Below are 17,459 nucleotides of genomic sequence, written 5' to 3'. Positions count from 1 at the left end.
TATATCTTTGAACCATTTGGCTCTTGAAAAATTTTGTTTTTATTGAATTTGTTGAGGATTGACTTGAGTTCCACACGGACACGGGTATTTTTATAACCGTGACTTTTTTACGCGGTTCGGCCGTTCGTAAACGTAGTATCAAAATTTTCTCGGGGAAGGCCCCGAACCCCACCTTTTGTCCCAGTGTTAGGCAATTATAACATAGTATTGTCATTAAATCAGTGTAGATGGGCCAAAATAAAACCATTAAAATATCAAGTAAATAAGTGACAGGCTACTTGGTGCCACAGCGACACCCAAAAAGTATTGCTACACCACGATACTCAATATGTTGTCCCACGGTGAGTCATTTTTCTCTGTTGCACCTACACAAAATTTGAGGGTTCCCCCACCTGACAAATCCCACTTTAACCACTGGTTCCGAGTGCCTGACAACTGTGAGGGGGGTGAATTTTTTTCTAACTCGTTAGTTTAGATCGTATTTAGATATAAAATGTATGACAAATAAAGGCGGTTAACTTTGATTGACAGCTGTTAACGGGCTGGAATTTGAATGTAATTTGACGTCTCGGCCATGATCTGACACAACACATCATACCACCTCTGTGTCCTTTCTGAACATTTGTATTTTGTATTTCCCAAGATTTTCTATGATGGCGCCGCGATAAACAGCCTCAGAACTCTTCTTCAGAAAGTCTATGGGTGACGTCACGCCATATTTTTTTACCCGTGCCCGTGTGGACGAGGCCTTGGAGTGGAAGTAACTCTGTCGATGGTACATGGCACATACCACGTTTTCTCACGCCTTTCCCAACCCTTTGTGAGCCACAGACACGTAAAAACAACACCCCCGTCATTGTGTTTTCTTTGGGATAAGCATGAACGCGTCAGCACAAGTTCACGTCGACTCTCAAAGGGTTTTTTTTCCCCCCGAGCAGCTGTTTATATCCTATTTCCTTGTTGCAAACTGTCAATCTAGCTCGTTTCTGACATGAAATGCATGGGGTTCAGTAGCTTAAAATCCATAGCACTGTGTTTTATTTTCTTAATTCATCTTTTCCTCTTTGAATATACAACATTTACATATGGGATGCACATTGTACTGTTCACCCCAGCTGGGTTGCTTAAACACTGACACATCCAGCCTGTTTTGCATCATGGTTTGCATTGATCACAATCATAGCGTGCTGAACATTTCATTAAGGATCCGTTCCTTTGCTGCATCCCTTTATTTGTTTGCAAAATCCTTATTTGGCCAGATTATACACTTGAATACCGCAATACCTTTGAGCTAAGACGAGATGCTGATATTGTCTGACAGGCCACACTCATGTTGTTACTAGATTAGGCCGATCTGCATCAATATAATGGGTTTTGTGACAAGGCAAATAGCGAATCGCAGTGTTATTTTGTGCTGTTTGTGGCCCCATTACATGGGATTCAGTGGAAATGTGCAAATGCATTGAGGTGTGAAACACATTACATTTGGACAATTTTAGAAATCTAGAATCCGCCCCCATCGTGGAGGTTATTTTTTGTTGCTTTGTCTATCCTTTATATGACTCCAGGGTTCATGCGCAAAGGTCACTGGCAAATGAGTGTTTGTTGTAACTTGTGCGTCAGGATCGTGTGCCGTTCAGATGAAAAATGAGCAGACATTCAGGAAGGATATAGAATTGTAATTGTAATTTGACAAGATGGAATGAAATTCAAAGACATACTGCTGTAACGTAAGTGTAGTTTTTAATAATGCATTTCAGTTTTCTGTGAGAATGACTCTTACTATGGAAAAAAAGATTCTGTTTCATCGTGACTTAAAAAACCAGCGTTTGAAATTATGCATAGAAATTTAAACTGTTTATTAATTATTTTATTATAGAACTGCAAGGGAATTTTCATTTCCCAAAATGCTGAAATTTACTTTAGATATAAAGTAAATTCTATATAAATTACATGTATGCCATTCTGGGAAATTAGGCTAATATTTTTTATTACATCGCAATTCTGACTTTATATCTCGCAATTCTGACTTTATATCTCACAATTCTGACTTTATATCTCACAATTCTGACTTTATATCTTGCAATTCTGACTTTATATCACGCAATTCTGACTTTATATCTCGCAATTCTGACTTTATATCTCACAATTCTGACTTTATATCTTGCAATTGCGACTTTATATCTCACAATTCTGACTTTATATCTCACAATTCTGACTTTATATCTCGCAATTCTGACTTTATATCTCGCAATTGCGACTTTATATCTCACAATTCTGACTTTATATCATGCAATTCTGACTTTATATCTCACAATTCTGACTTTATATCTCACAATTCTGACTTTATATCTTGCAATTGCGACTTTATATCTCACAATTCTGACTTTATATCATGCAATTCTGACTTTATATCTCACAATTCTGACTTTATATCTCGCAATTCTGACTTTATATCTCGCAATTCTGGCTTTATATCTCACAATTCTGACTTTATATCTTGCAATTGCGACTTTATATCTCACAATTCTGACTTTATATCTCACAATTCTGACTTTTTTATCTCGCAATTCTGACTTTATATCTCGCAATTCTGACTTTATATCTCACAATTCTGACTTTATATCTTGCAATTGCGACTTTATATCTCGCAATTCTGACTTTATATCTCACAATTCTGACTTTATATCTCGCAATTCTGACTTTATATCTCACAATTCTGACTTTATATCACGCAATTCTGACTTTATATCTCACAATTCTGACTTTATATCTTGCAATTCTGACTTTATATCACGCAATTCTGACTTTATATCTCGCAATTCTGACTTTATATCTCACAATTCTGACTTTATATCTTGCAATTGCGACTTTATATCTCACAATTCTGACTTTATATCATGCAATTCTGACTTTATATCTCACAATTCTGACTTTATATCTCACAATTCTGACTTTATATCCGCAATTCTGACTTTATATCTCACAATTCTGACTTTATATCACGCAAATCTGACTTTATATCTCACAATTCTGACTTTATATCTCACAATTCTGACTTTATATCTTGCAATTGCAACTTTATATCTCACAATTCTGACTTTATATCTCACAATTCTGACTTTATATCTCACAATTCTGACTTTATATCTCACAATTCTGACTTTATATCTCACAATTCTGACTTTATATCTTGCAATTGCAACTTTATATCTCACAATTCTGACTTTATATCTCGCAATTCTGACTTTATATCTCACAATTCTGACTTTATATCTCACAATTCTGACTTTATATCACGCAATTGCGACTTTATATCTCACAATTCTGACTTTATATCACGCAATTCTGACTTTATATCTCACAATTCTGACTTTATTTCACGCAATTCTGACTTTATAACACACAATTCTGACTAAATATCTCGCAATTCTGACTTAATATCTCGCAGTTCTGACTTTATATCACACAATTCTGACTTAATATCTCGCAGTTCTGACTTTATAACACACAATTGTGTGATTAAAAATAAGTCGCAATTATTTTTTTTCTTTTTTATTCAGTGGCGGAAACAAGCTTCCATAGTAAACAGAAGAAATATTAATTAGGAAAAAAAAAACTGTCGAATAAACTGAGCTAATGGATATTTCAGTTTAACTCCATGTGTAGCTCACTCAAGTTCACACTCACGGATTATAAGCCGTTTATTCAATTCTGAATCAACTCATCCTTGGTTGGTTTAGATGCATCAGTGATAGAGTTTATTATTTCATAAGCCTTGAATTTGTCAGTGTTTTCTGCTCTTCTATTCCTGATATGTGATGAAGTTCCTCCGTTTTCTCAGGTGAAAGTCTTCAGCGTAGGTTTGACGGCTCAGGTGAAGTCTGCCCCCTTGGTCTTTAAGAACTCTGAATGTGGAAGCGGCCATTCAAACGACATTGACCACAAAAGCAAGCTCAATAACTCTCTCACTGTGTCAAGCTGTGTCCGGTGGCCTAAACTGAACTGTTTTCTGGCTCCTGGATCCTCATCGACGAGGCATGTGGTGATCCAAATGCCATTTGAAAAGCGTTGCAGGCCGGTTAAACCTCAGAGAGGTGTGGCGCTGCTTTAGCTTGCACAAACAATGGAGTGAATGAGCGCCGTGTGGAATTAGAGCTCATTGTCAATGGTTTAGTAGGTTGTTCCTGAGCTGAGTTGCACACACAGCCTCGTCTTCTCCTCCGGCGAGTTGGAGCCAGATCTGCTGGTTTGGAAGGGGGTGGTGGGTGTGTATGTGACACATCATTGGCTTGGGCTGCACTTACAATCAGTGTCATCATTGTAAACCAACATGTAACCACACATTGGGCTGCTAACTACGCATGCAAGACACAAGAATTCATTCACATTCTCTTCCTTGGAGTAACAACAAGCCAATGCGTGTAGATGTCCGACAGCCTCCTATAGACGACAGCAAGTGTTTCTTCTGGCTCATTGGGCATCGGTGAAGGCACACGGGTGAGTTTCTTTATCTGGTCTCAGGCACGTTGATATCTGTATCTCTTCCAACACGCAAGTTGATATTGTCATCGTTGAGGGATCGTATTTCCTTGTTGTGGTAGCGGTTGAATCAGGTTGTCTTGAAACGTAACATCACTTAAAAATGTATGGACCTCTCTTTTAAAGACGCCTTGACGTATAATGATGTGATCCTGTTTAAGGTTTCTCAGTTGTTGTTAGCTTTAGCAAATAAACCCCTGCTTTTATAAAGGTATTGAGTTGATACACTCTTAAAAATGCATTTTCTTTATTGGGATCTATGGTTTCACGAGTCTTTGCATTGCACTGAAGGATCTTTGTAATGGAAAAAGTTTATTTAGTTTCATTATTAAAATGTTCTTCACATCAAGATAAAAATGGTTATTTTAAGATTTTGTCCCTGAAAGGTTCTTTGGGGAACACACAATAGCTCTTCAGTTGCATTTTTAAGAGTCTATGAGTCTTGATGTTACATTTATAGGTTATTTCAATAAGTATATTACATTACATTGATGTTTCCTAAAGAACTACAGAATAAAAGTTTTTATTTTCGTGCAGAAATTGATAATGTGTAGCTCCTGCAGGCATTGTTAATTCTGTTGGAAGAACCATTTTTGGCCTTTTGGTTTATAGGTTCATGAAAAACATGAAAACATTGATAGACTATAATATTATAAGGCAGATTTGTTGTGTGTGTGTGTGTATGTGTCTTACAACTGGAACCTTTTATTTTACATTCACTTAAAAACGTGCATATTTGTCTTCGGGCACATACTAATACATAGTAATTTAATCAGATTCATATCACTCCTAGAAGAAAAGGTTCTATATATAACCTTAAAAGCTTCTATCAGCACTATGTATTTGGAACCCCTAAAGGTTCTATACACTCTTAAAAAAAGGGTTCCTCTGGGTTCTATATAGAACCCTGGGGTTCCATACTTGGGCCAATAGAACCGTTTACCAAAAAAATGGTTCTATATAGAACCATTTTGGAGTTCCATATATGAAGCGGGGATGGAACCATTTCTGGTTCTAAATAGAACCATTTCTTCTAAGAGTGATAGGGTGTCACATTGAAGTATGTCACCTGAAGTCTTTGACGTGAAGACGTTTGTACACACAGTGACCACAAAAGGTATTTGGACACTTCAGTCTCAGTTATAAAGCCTGAAATTCATTCTATTTTGTTTCAATGTCTTTGCATCAACTGGTGTTTTTAGTGAATGTATGAAGTCAATTCTCCTGAAGTTCACAGTCACACAGACATCCTAGTAGAGGAACCACATGTGGAGAATCACATTAAATATGAACAAGATCTGCTAACCACAAACATACCCAAAGTCACACAATACCGTCTTTACTTTGGACATTGTTTTATAATTCGAAACCTCTTTTGTGAAATGTTCCTGCTCCCTTCTTTAAAATAAATGGCAAATTATTTGACATTTTATCTAATGTAAACATTATGAGACTTTTAAGTGTGATTTACTGTATGTAACCAAATACTCTTTGGGGCCACTGGAAGTTCAAATGCAGAACAGTAGTTACTTTCTTTAGTGTCTAGTGTTGCTATTTTAACATGAAAAGCTCTGAGTTCTCCTCTATATCAGTGTCAGTGTTTCTGAACTCCTGAAACGCCTCTATTGTAGCCTTGAGTTTCTCCCAGGAATGAACACGCCACAATATTCCTCATTTAAATAATTAATATGCAGAATTAAGGGGCGGGGTTGAGTTAGTTAGTTGGTGTTGAAACTGGAGGTTACGGAATGGGGTGGGACATTTCCCAAACACACTCAAAGTGCTCGACAACACACTGATCCATCTGACCAATCAGAGCACAGTGTGCTTTCAGAAGGTGGAGCTTCAAACGGGTGTGTTTTTATATTTCCGTCATTATCATCATAGTTCAACGAGTCTGTGTTTCCCGAAAACATAGTTCCAAACATTCGCGAAACAGCACTGCAAAGTTGTGTGTTTGGAACGACAGCTCTCGATCTGTAGTTAGAAGCAGTTTCTAGTTTGCATGATGTGGACTCAATAAATCCTTATCTTGAGCCAAATAAGCAAACTGACATTCAGCGCAGTCTATAGAGATTTAAAGCGGCGTTTTTGAAGCGTGCGCATGTGCGAACGTAATCTACTATGTGAGAATGAGCCAATGATTGAGTCTGGAAAAAAAGCTAAATATCTGAGAAAAATGGGAATCAATTTACAGCAAAAAATAAATTCCTAATAGCATTAATCTGATCTCAAAATATTCAATAAAAGAAGTTATTACTCCAATCAACCATGGTTGAACGACAAATTTGCGACAATAGAGCATTAGAGGCTGCTGCAATAATGTAAAATATGAGAAAAATAAGGTGTTTTTTGAACATTCAAGTATGTAAACCTATTCTAGTAGAGACCAAAATCAAAACCAAGACTTCGAAAAAGGGCATACCCACCTATTGTTAGCCTGATTAGTGGCATTTGCTAAGGTAACATCCGTAAGCAATAAACATAGACATATCCTATATGTTAGAGACATGAATTATTTCTCAAATAAGAGGTGTGTTATAACTTTGTTCTGCATAGGTTTGTTTGGAAGTCGTAAAGGTTATCCAATTACCTGATCTTTTAGATCAGCATGAAAATTGGAAAAAATGCAAAACAATTACTCTCTGATCGTAAGACTGACTAATTACAGCATTCTTAACAGTTATCCTCATTTGTGTCATGCTTACAGCGTCTCTGACGTAAATATAATCAAACTTTCTTGAAATACCTGTTTGATCCATTGCAACAGTGCTTTTTTTCCAGACCAACACAATGACGTCTCTAAAACCTTGTGAAATGTTCACATACACCCATTGTAACACCGTCTCTCTTGATTAAAGGATTGAAATAGTTCTTATTTTAAATTTTTTAATAGCCTATATGATTTGCACACCCTGTTGCATTGCTGCATAGTTGTGTAACCAAGAATGCATGAAATGCATGAACAACCATGCAGTTTAAGAGCATTGCTTACAAAACATAGCAGTTTCAGGAAAGCAATGGAGCTCATTCATTGGCTGCAGGTTAAAGAGTATGTTTTGTATATAATGATGATTTCATACATTTCAGTGCATGCAGCATCTGCAAGCGGCCTGAATACAGCATATGCATGTCAAATATGTAAATAAGCGGGTCCCAGACATTTCATGTTTCAGTGCTGTCAGGAGGAAAATTACCAGTGTAAAACCTTCTTCAAGTGTCTGTGATTTCACGTTGTTTATTCTGTGTTTCAGCCAGCGTATCTCAAACACGAAACGTGATGTGTTGATGATTACAATCCAGAGAAGACAGTCACACAAAGCTATCATTAGTCGGTTCCTTCTGCGAGAAGGAGTTGCATTTTTGCATAGGCTGCATCAGTTTTTCCAAAATAATGCATCAGGTTTTGACAAGTGAAGCTCCGTTGTTGAATTCAGAGATATTTTCTGTAGTCCATTAGACAGCTGTTGGAGAAGTCGTGGGATTGTGAGGTCAAATGTCTGATCAGAGCTTTCCACGTTTGTCTCTGATCAGTTTCTAAGGCAGAGTTTGTTGGGCTTTGAAGCACATCACAGATTCACAGCACAGCGATCTGTCTTTGTGCAGAAAAAGTCCTTTTTTTTTGAAGGTTTTCTGGCTGCAGTTTTCCTTCAGATTTACCCATCATGCACCAGGAACTACAAAGACTGTTTTTCCTGGCCATTTAATCACTTGTGACCTCAATTAAACAGTATGAAGTTAGCCTATATTCCAATATTTTGATCATGGTCTGGTTTGGCATTAAGTCTGTGAAATTAAGTCCATTTAGTCGGATTGTAAATAAAGTCATGGGAGTTATAAAATAGTGTGCAACAAATATAGTGCATGGATTATGTAGGCTATGCTATAAGCAAAAAAACAAAAAACAGTTAAAATATAGGCCTACACGTTACATTTTCATTAATAAATTAGGTTTGGGAACCTCACGCAAGTTACGTTGGTACGACAATCGTATTGTAACCTTATAAAATATGAAAATAGATATTCCCAAATATTTAATATAGGCTGGAAATTGCAAGCAACATATATGGATAAAAAATAATAATAAAAAAACGTTATGACCCGCCCCGCAAATAAAGTGACAATTTCTTTACCTGCCCCAACCCGAACCGGGGTCCGCGGGTTACGAGTCGACCCGCGCATCACTAGAGTGCAGTTCATGGTTGCATAAATTTCGTTGATAAAGATACAGATACTGTTTTATTGCCCAGCCCTACTTGATTTCCCAGTGCTGTGCAATAACTTGTAGAGTGATTGAGATGATCGTTTGCTTTTTGATGTTTAAGGTTTTTGATCGTTTGCTTTTTGAAAAATAAGGTAGGAAAAAACGACCATTTGGTCACAGTCGACCCTGAAAGTATATTATTATGCCACCACAGATGCAATCCCACTGTGTCCCCACCAGGGGTGTGAACCTACACTGATTTCATAGTTCGGTTCGATTATGTTTATGTCATTGATTCAGCTCAATTCGTTATCACGATGCATTGCATCCTCAATTTTAAATTTGACTTCACATACAATTTTGTCAATAAATACAAGCAGTCAGACTCTGTCAGGCGTTCGTTAACAGCTCGGGGTAAAAATGGCTGACGTGGTTTATCAAGTTAGTGGGACTACCCCCTGCATATTTTATTTGTGCGTGACATGAGCACGTCTTCTCCAGGTCGTGCTTACCAGCTTGTTCATAAAAGCCGAAATGTTATAAATATTATATTAGGTTATGGTCTATTACTGAACCGATACCGAATCGTCCTCGTTTGCATTGCGATGCATCGTAGAAACGATTAATTTCGACACCCCCTAGTCCCCACATAGAAAACTCTTAAATCTGACTGTATTTTGAGGCATAATTCTTCACATACACTGTCATTAGTGTAGATCTCGGTCCTGGAGTAACTTTCACCTTTCCCAGCTTTTTGAGAAAACCCCACATTAAACTAACAGCGTCAAAGTAGGCTTGATTAGGTGTGATTTTACATGAAATGGCAGAGGCGGTTCGGCACATAGACACGGATTAAATGATTTTGCATTTTGCTAACTTTTGAAGGCTTATTTTGTCTGAAGTTGCACCTTGCCGAGATAAACCACTGGATTAGAAACGCAGACGCAGGCGTCTAAATGAGTGTCGAGGTGATGGACGTTATGTCACCTGAAGTGACGCATGTAGTGCCTTACAAAAGAGTTTCATGTAGTTTAACAGTCTGAGTGAATAGGGAATGGAGAGAGTGGTTATATAATAACTCCAGGCAAACAGGTTCAAAGTGAATTCAAGATTGTTCCTCGTCTGATTAGTTTGTGAGAGTGTTTGGAAAGTAAGCTACTGTTTGAGTTTTGCAGCTTCCCACAGGGAGGAAAAATCTTTTTAATACCTCTGTTGTTTCTTCTACACAAAAATGAGATTAAAGGGAGTCAATCGTCCAAAAAATGACAATTCTTTCATCATTTACTCACCCTCATGCTGTTATTCCTATCTGACTTTTTCTTTTTTGGTGAAAAACAAAAGTTTAGCAGAACGTCTGAGCTGTCAAAGTACAAAATGCGTCATAAATGTTTTAAAAGGCATGAGGGTGAGTAAAATTATTGTACATTTTTCAATTTTGGACAGTCTGTTTCTCAGATGTTTCCAAAGTTCCTTTTTTTTATAAAAAATATCTTCACTCGGGGGACTTATCTGCAACGCTACCAGTGATGCAATGACTTTACCGTTTTTTTTATTTTAATGACTTTAACATTTTATTTTTTTATTTTTACTCTCTTCTATTTATAAGGCAGGACTAATTCCGCCATTTTGCACATTGAGTTGCCAAATTTTCTTTTAATTGTAGCGCTTTGACCATTGAGCGAATCGTAAACACCTCTGATTGGCCATTGTGGATATGTCTGTGATTGGCAACAATGATCAACGCACGAGAGCACACTGATGTGGGCGTCTATTAGGGCTGTCTTTTTACGTTCGAAAACTGATTGCACAATCGATCGGACCAACCAACACAACTTTCGAAAACGAAAATAGGGATCGATTTTAACTGCCTTTTTTTTTTTTAAATCAAAAACGTATTTTAGGTGTATCAATACAGTACACAGAACATGTAGGATGTTGGAAAATAACAGTGTCTTTTCTGTTAAAGATTTGGCTTACACAAACACCCCAGCAAAGTGAGTAAACATAGAAACGCCAGATTGGCTCGTGATTTGACAGCGTTTCCCGCCAAAGCTCATTTTTATCCGCATTTGGAGGGTGTTGAATGTTGCGCTCCTGTTTGTCATTGTGCACGAAACTTCACGCCAATAAATCATCAGAAATATTGCTGGCTTGTGCATATAGCGCAATCTTTACACTCGTCCTAATGCCTGTTAGTTTTCTGTGGATTTGCCTATCCGCAAGTTTCCTACGCCCCATGAGGCCTTGCGTCAAAAGTGGGCGCGACTTCCGGTTGGAAGTAAACAAAGCGCGACTTGACATGCTTGATACTCGTTCATTCAACAGTTGACAGTCATTCAAGTTATAGCGATCCAAACTAGCTAACGATGTGGGAACACAACCTCAACGAAATTAAAAAGGGTGAAATAACAGTACCTTTACCCTCCGCAGTAGTTGATTGGGAGTATTATAATAACATTATTAATAATCAATACTCATCAAGGCATGGTGACAGACAGTTGTGCGAGCTGACAAACAATTAAAATAAAAAATACACACTTAGTCATTGTGCTTTGGAGTTTATTCAAAATTATAAATGAATGTGCTACTTGAATACATTAACTGGCACATTTGGTATTCTGTCAACTCCTGAGTTTAGCTGTAACATCAGTAGCAAACAGCCAATCACATGCTGATAGAGTTTAGAGAATATTAAGAATTTAAACAAATGTACACAGGAAGATTCGTCGTCTTTTGGGAGGTGATGGAAACTACAGTCGTTGGCAGGATCAGAGACGGGCTCTGGCAGGATCACTCTGATTTCGTTTTCAGCTTATGTTCAAAACAATCACGTTTAAGCCACTGAACTAGTTTAGTCCGGTTATACATACAACCGCGAACAGCACATGTTGACCCTGAGCTCCGTAACGACATCTCTCATAAAGATTTGCGTCTTTAAATAGTAAAATAATTCTCCGAAAAACAGCTAGCCTCTTCGCTAACTAAAACACAAAATACCATTTGAAGTTTCACCCACTTTATTTTTTACAGGAGCGCCCCTCGGAAACTTGTGGATATTTGGTCTTTAGATGGAAAATTGTTTTTTACAATCAATTAAAAAAACTTATGTCTCAAAAATTTAACTGGATTTTTTTCACAAAGTGGCAGCCCTAGTGTCTATCAGCGGACCGGTCCTGCTTTCAATCTGTGTAAGCGCTCGCCGCTCGGTGAAGAGCGTCATTGATGAATATTTACAACATCATTTTGAAACTATTATTGCAGCCAATCATAGGCATATCCTATGAGCTCGTGAACATAGTGGCCAATCAGAGGTGTTTACGTCACATTTTTTACATTTCTGACAACTCTATCGCACATTAGAGATTAGACTTTCTCCCATTCATAAGTAATAACAGTGCACCGTCTTTGTAAAGTCTTTGGGAAAAAAAGTTAAACCGCATTCAGATTTGCCAAGACACAGTCAGCAATCTCAGTATGAACTCAAATCTGATCTGAGCTGATATCCTCTAAACAACTTTGGCCCATTTGCTTCAATCTTACTTTTTTTGTCCCCCAAGGAAGAATCATTTTAGAAGATAAAACTGATACTGAGCATAACTGAGTCTAACTCCATTAAATCTAATGAGCTACCAAAAACCCAGATAGCAAACTGCCATTGAATTAACGTGGAAACGACGTCTCTCATGACATTGAAACAACGTTGATTTTGCTCATCGAATTAACGTTGAACCAACGTCAGACGCGGCATTCTTCAAAGCTAAATGAAAATCGAAAATTGGTTTGCTTTCATAACGTTGAAACAACGCGTTGATTTCAAGTTGATTTTCCGTTAGTTTTGAAAGAATGACACGTCTGACGTTGGTTCAACGTTAATTCGATGAGCAAAACAATGTCAGATCAACGTTGTTTCGATGTCATATTTCCACGTTGATTCAATGTCAGTTTGCTATCTGGGAAGAAATTCTTGAAATAAGGAGGTCGGCTTGTTCCTCTGAGACTTTCCACTTTTGAGTGATTGACTGTGATGGGACCTCGACAGCTCTTGATTCGGTCGGATACTCAGCGCTGACAGACTGATGGTGATTTGTATTGAGATGGCGTGTGCGACAAGCATCGTCTGTTTCAATCAGATCCCAGATCAGGCAGACACCAGCTATTGAGCGTGATTTCACGTGGCACACATTTTTCCATGAGTTCATTCTTTATATATGGGGATGAGGAGGCAGCTTGACGACATCATCATGATCCATTCCTACTCTTTATGAATCAATATCAGTGATTCAATTATTTCCACTGAATTTGAGGTTTGAAGCCACACATTTAAAAGCCATGGCTCCATCGAGTACTAAAACCCATCGATGGCACGATCAAAATTAGGACTTTCTTATTAGACGCAAGGATTTGGCAATAACCAAGCTCTCGGGGTGTTTATGATATTCCAGATGCATGAAAGTCATTTTAATGTAGTTAATTATTACTCATAACAGAAGCTTAGCGCAGAGCTTTGGCTTGCTTATTTTCTGAGGATGCTGGAAACTGCTTACAAATGATTATGATGATTTGCCCAAGCCATCATTTATTGTTTTTAATCTTGCCCTCCGCATTGTTGAATTGGCCTCTTCCCAGTCATAAATCTATAATGGTGCTGAAATATGACTCACTATGGCTAATTAACTAGCTCGAGGCTGGGAAATCAGCTGGAGAACGGATCTCTATTAGCTCAGCGGCGCCTCCTATTGGAGCTCACTGACCATGACATGAGCATGATGCTATGCAAGTAAAATTATTCATACTGTTTGCAAAGCAATGAACCAAAAATCAGACCTGGACATGAGTAGGCTTTGGAAGAATGTTCCCAGATTTATTTGTACTTATAGCTAAATATTAGTGATGCACCGATGTGAAAATTTGTGGCCGATACCGATAACCGATATTAACATTGCTGTTATGGCCGATACCGATATTTACCGATGTCGATATCCCTGTATAGAAAACACATAGCGAGGATTAGGGCTGCACGATATTGGTAAAAAATGACATTGTGATATTTTATTTTTCTGCGATATATATATATTGTGATATAAAAACAATTTCACCAGATTACTTGAATTGCTCTATTTGGAAAGAATGAATCATTCTAGAATGACTGGGGTAGTTTTGTCATGGAGTATATCCACAGAAACTAATATTAATAGAATGTTAACAAAATTTGTTAACATTCTATTAATCTATTAACCTTACACTTTACAAGAAGGTTCCATTTATTAAAGTGTTCATTTAATGTACACTTTAATAAATGGAACCTTATTGTAAAGTGTTTCCGATTTATGTATCTTGAGCTCAGTGTTGGACAGAACAGTTGTTTTAACCATTCATTAAAGTGAATCGGTTCAAAGGAGTCATTAGTTCGCGAATCGGACGTGTCACACGTTGTGATTATCCAGGCAGTTTAGAACATCGCACGAGATTTGTCTCGACCTATTTTTACAGTCTATGGTCTCGACAGTCGACACAGAAAACATTTCATCAACACGATAGATTTTTTTTTTGGTTTATTGAAAGTGTGGTTTCACAATTCACAACCAGTAGTTCAGAAGAAAAAAACTTCGGTCTTCCGACCTTTTACCATCGTGTATTCTCAAAGATATTCAGTCAACTCAATTCATAAACATGCGTGAGGGGGAGAGAGAGCAAGACATTTTGAAGACGGCGCGCGTGACCGGTGCTTTCACTCTTGTTCCCTCCGATAAACAAGCGAAAGACATTTTGAAGACGGCGCGCATGACCGGTGCTTTCACTCTCTCTTGTTCCCTCCGTTAAACAAGCGAAAGACATTTTGAAGGCGGCGCGCGTGACCGGTGCTTTAATTGACTCTCGTTCCCTCAGTTAAACAAGCGCACCAGTCACTCATCTACATCACTTACCGGTCAAATATGGCTTTGGCGGGACAAAAATACGCATTAGGAAGGCTGGCAGAAAACAGCTCACCAGTTCCAGTCTTCGTGGCTTGATGTTTAAACGCACTTGCGCTTTTAATACTCGTGCAAAAACAAACATCCCCGCCCCCACGCACGTCAAATACACAGGGAATGATCATCGGCCTGTTCACATCGGCCCTATTTTGACATCGGAACGATACCGATGTGTAAAAAATTGACCAAATCGGCCGATATTATATCGGCGGCCGATATATCGTGCACCACTACTAAATATTTTTGTGAATCAGAAAATGTAACCAATCAGTGCAGATCTTTGCTTGTCAATCAATTTGAGCGTTTGAAATTGCTGACGTTGGTTTGGCTGACATGTCTCGTATAATTTCAAAGTAAAGTAGAAGAAATCAGTCTGTTTAATCACAATCACAACAAGGTCTAAACTGTGTAGAGCTCACCAGATTTTAAGCTGAAAAACTATAAGTACAATTGTTTTTAGACTGATTCACATTCAAGTCAAGGGCCTCCAAGTGTAATCTTTCTCTCTCTCGCAGTCGCCGGTGTGCCCTAAAAATCACATTCAGACGCCTTAATATCCTTCATTATCATTTCTGTCCCCTGGTTCATTTTCCATTTAATATCAGCGCCAGCAGTGAAACTGAATTAGTGCACTCTAATGGTATAAAATCCCACAATTATCCGAGGACTTCTTGAAATGATTTAGAGAGTCTTCAGGAGCGCAGGCTTGGTTTAAAGAGCAGTAGGGGATCGTAACCATTTTAGAAATAACCCACGCTGACTCAAAACTGCAGTGCTGAACCATCAATCTTATCCGTATGTGTCGTGGAAGAACTTCTCCTTATTGGAAAGAATTGACCTCGTATTGTTAGTGCAACACTTTCCATCCCACCCACACGATTCTCGGCTTACATCATTGTGACTTAAAAGACATGTCATGACAGTCGGCAAGAACTCCTCATGTTTTGACTTCTTTGTGACTGACAGGACAGCAAAGCGATTCATTTCCCCTTCGTAGGCCGTGTTCGTCACCAGACTTTTCATTTTGATCTTGAGTCGTTTGACTATCGTTTTTAATAACAGCCTGTCTGTTTACTGAAATAAATGAGAAATAGCAAAACGTCGTACGATCCCTGGGAATTTGCCGTTTCATTGTTCTCTGTTGCTGCTCAATTATCACCTTTGTCTCAGATGTCTCATCTACAATTCATCTGGGGAAATAAACAGACAAAAGAGTTCAGTGGTTCACACATAAAGCATGATCATTTGAGAAATGTTTGAATGCAGATATTATATGAGAGTTCAGTGTTTTCTGAGCACACACACTGGGATCTCTTCTTAACCCCGGAGGAGATGCATGTAAGATTACTGTTTATTTTTTCTCTTTAAGAGAAACGTTTGAGAAACATGAGAAGTGGACATGAAAAAAATATCTTTTTTCTTAATAATTTAAAGGAGTAGTTCACTTTTAAAAAAAACTTTTGCTGATAATTTACTCACCCTCATGTCATTCAAGATGTCCATGTCCTTCTTTCTTCAGTCGAAAAGAAATTAAGGTTTTTTATGAAAACATTCCAGCATTTTTAATGGACTTCAATGGGAACCAAAATGTTCAAGGTCCAAAAGACAGTTTTAGTGGAAACTGCAAACTGTTCAAAGGGCTTTAAATGATTCCAGACGATGAATAAGGGTCTTATCAAGCAAAACGATCGCTCATTTTAAAAAAAACAAAGGTTAAGTTTTATAAGCTCAAATGCTCGCCTTGCTCTGTTCTGTGATGCGCGTTCGTGACTCTCCTGTTCATCAAAATGAACAAATCTTTTTTCGTGTCATTCGGTTCATTCAACGAACGAAATTAACGAGTTGACTCTGGAAAAGATTCGTTCATTTTGATGAACGAGTTTCAACAGGAGAGTCACGAACGCGCATCACAGGACAGAGCAAGTTGACCATTTATAAAACTTAAACTTTGTTATTTATTTATTAAATGAGCGATCGTTTCGCTTGATAAGACCCTTATTCATCGTCTGGAATCATTTAAAGTCATTTGAACAGTTTGCAGTTTGCACTGAAACTGTCTTTTGGACCTTGAACCGTTTGGTTCCCATTGAAGTCCATTATATGGAGAAAAATCCTGGAATGTTTTCATCAAAAACCTTCATTTCTTTTTGACTGAAGAAAGAAAGACATGGACATCTTGGATGACATGGGGGTGAGTAAATTATCAGCAAAAGTTTTTTCAAAAGTGAACTACTCTTTCTTTCTTTCACATTCCACCATTCAATCAATTGTCAATCGATGTAATTTTAGTATTTACTAATATTTTAAATGAACTTTTATATATTTTTAGTTTTATTAATTTAAATTTAATACATTTTTGCTTAATTGTAATACATTATTAGCTTTTAACATTCCTATTTATCTTTAATTTAGTTTTATTTCAGTTTTAATGTTAGTTGTTTTAGTACTTCCACTTTAACTTAAAGTTTTTAATTTACTTTTTTAATCTTTTAGATGTTTATATTATATTTTTTATATAGGTTAGGATTTTAATGCTGTTCTCAATGGAATGGATGGATTTAACTCCATAAAATGTTGATCCCAAACAAAATTTGCACATTTAATTAAATGCATTAATTGTTTAATTTTTAACTCAATCTAATCTGCTAAATCTTCTGATAGTCACATTCGTACGAGCCGATTTGTCAGTGCCACTCAAGCAGTATCAAGCTTTCCACTGTCACATCGCTTCATTTCTCTTC

At 37.5% G+C, this 17,459-nt stretch overlaps 1 protein-coding gene across 2 annotated transcripts in view; it reads left to right on the top strand.

Annotated features, from left to right (window-relative positions):
- The window catches only part of LOC120483083 (3',5'-cyclic-AMP phosphodiesterase 4D), a 280,021-nt gene that overhangs the window by 2,614 nt on the left and 259,948 nt on the right, over positions 1 to 17,459 (top strand). Inside the window, exon 1 of one of the 2 annotated variants that reach the window (XM_089126074.1) lies at positions 4,454 to 4,500. The exons of the other annotated variant lie outside the window; for it this stretch is intronic. The gene's annotated coding sequence lies outside the window, so the exon portion shown is untranslated. Of the gene's footprint in view, positions 1 to 4,453; positions 4,501 to 17,459 lie in introns of those variants that run through there. 2 annotated transcript variants of the gene reach the window in all.

Source organism: Pimephales promelas, chromosome 23, assembly GCF_988280905.1.
Source record: "Pimephales promelas chromosome 23, fPimPro1.hap1.1, whole genome shotgun sequence".
Taxonomy (NCBI): domain Eukaryota; kingdom Metazoa; phylum Chordata; class Actinopteri; order Cypriniformes; family Leuciscidae; genus Pimephales; species Pimephales promelas.
This window is presented reverse-complemented; position numbering and strand designations above follow the sequence as displayed.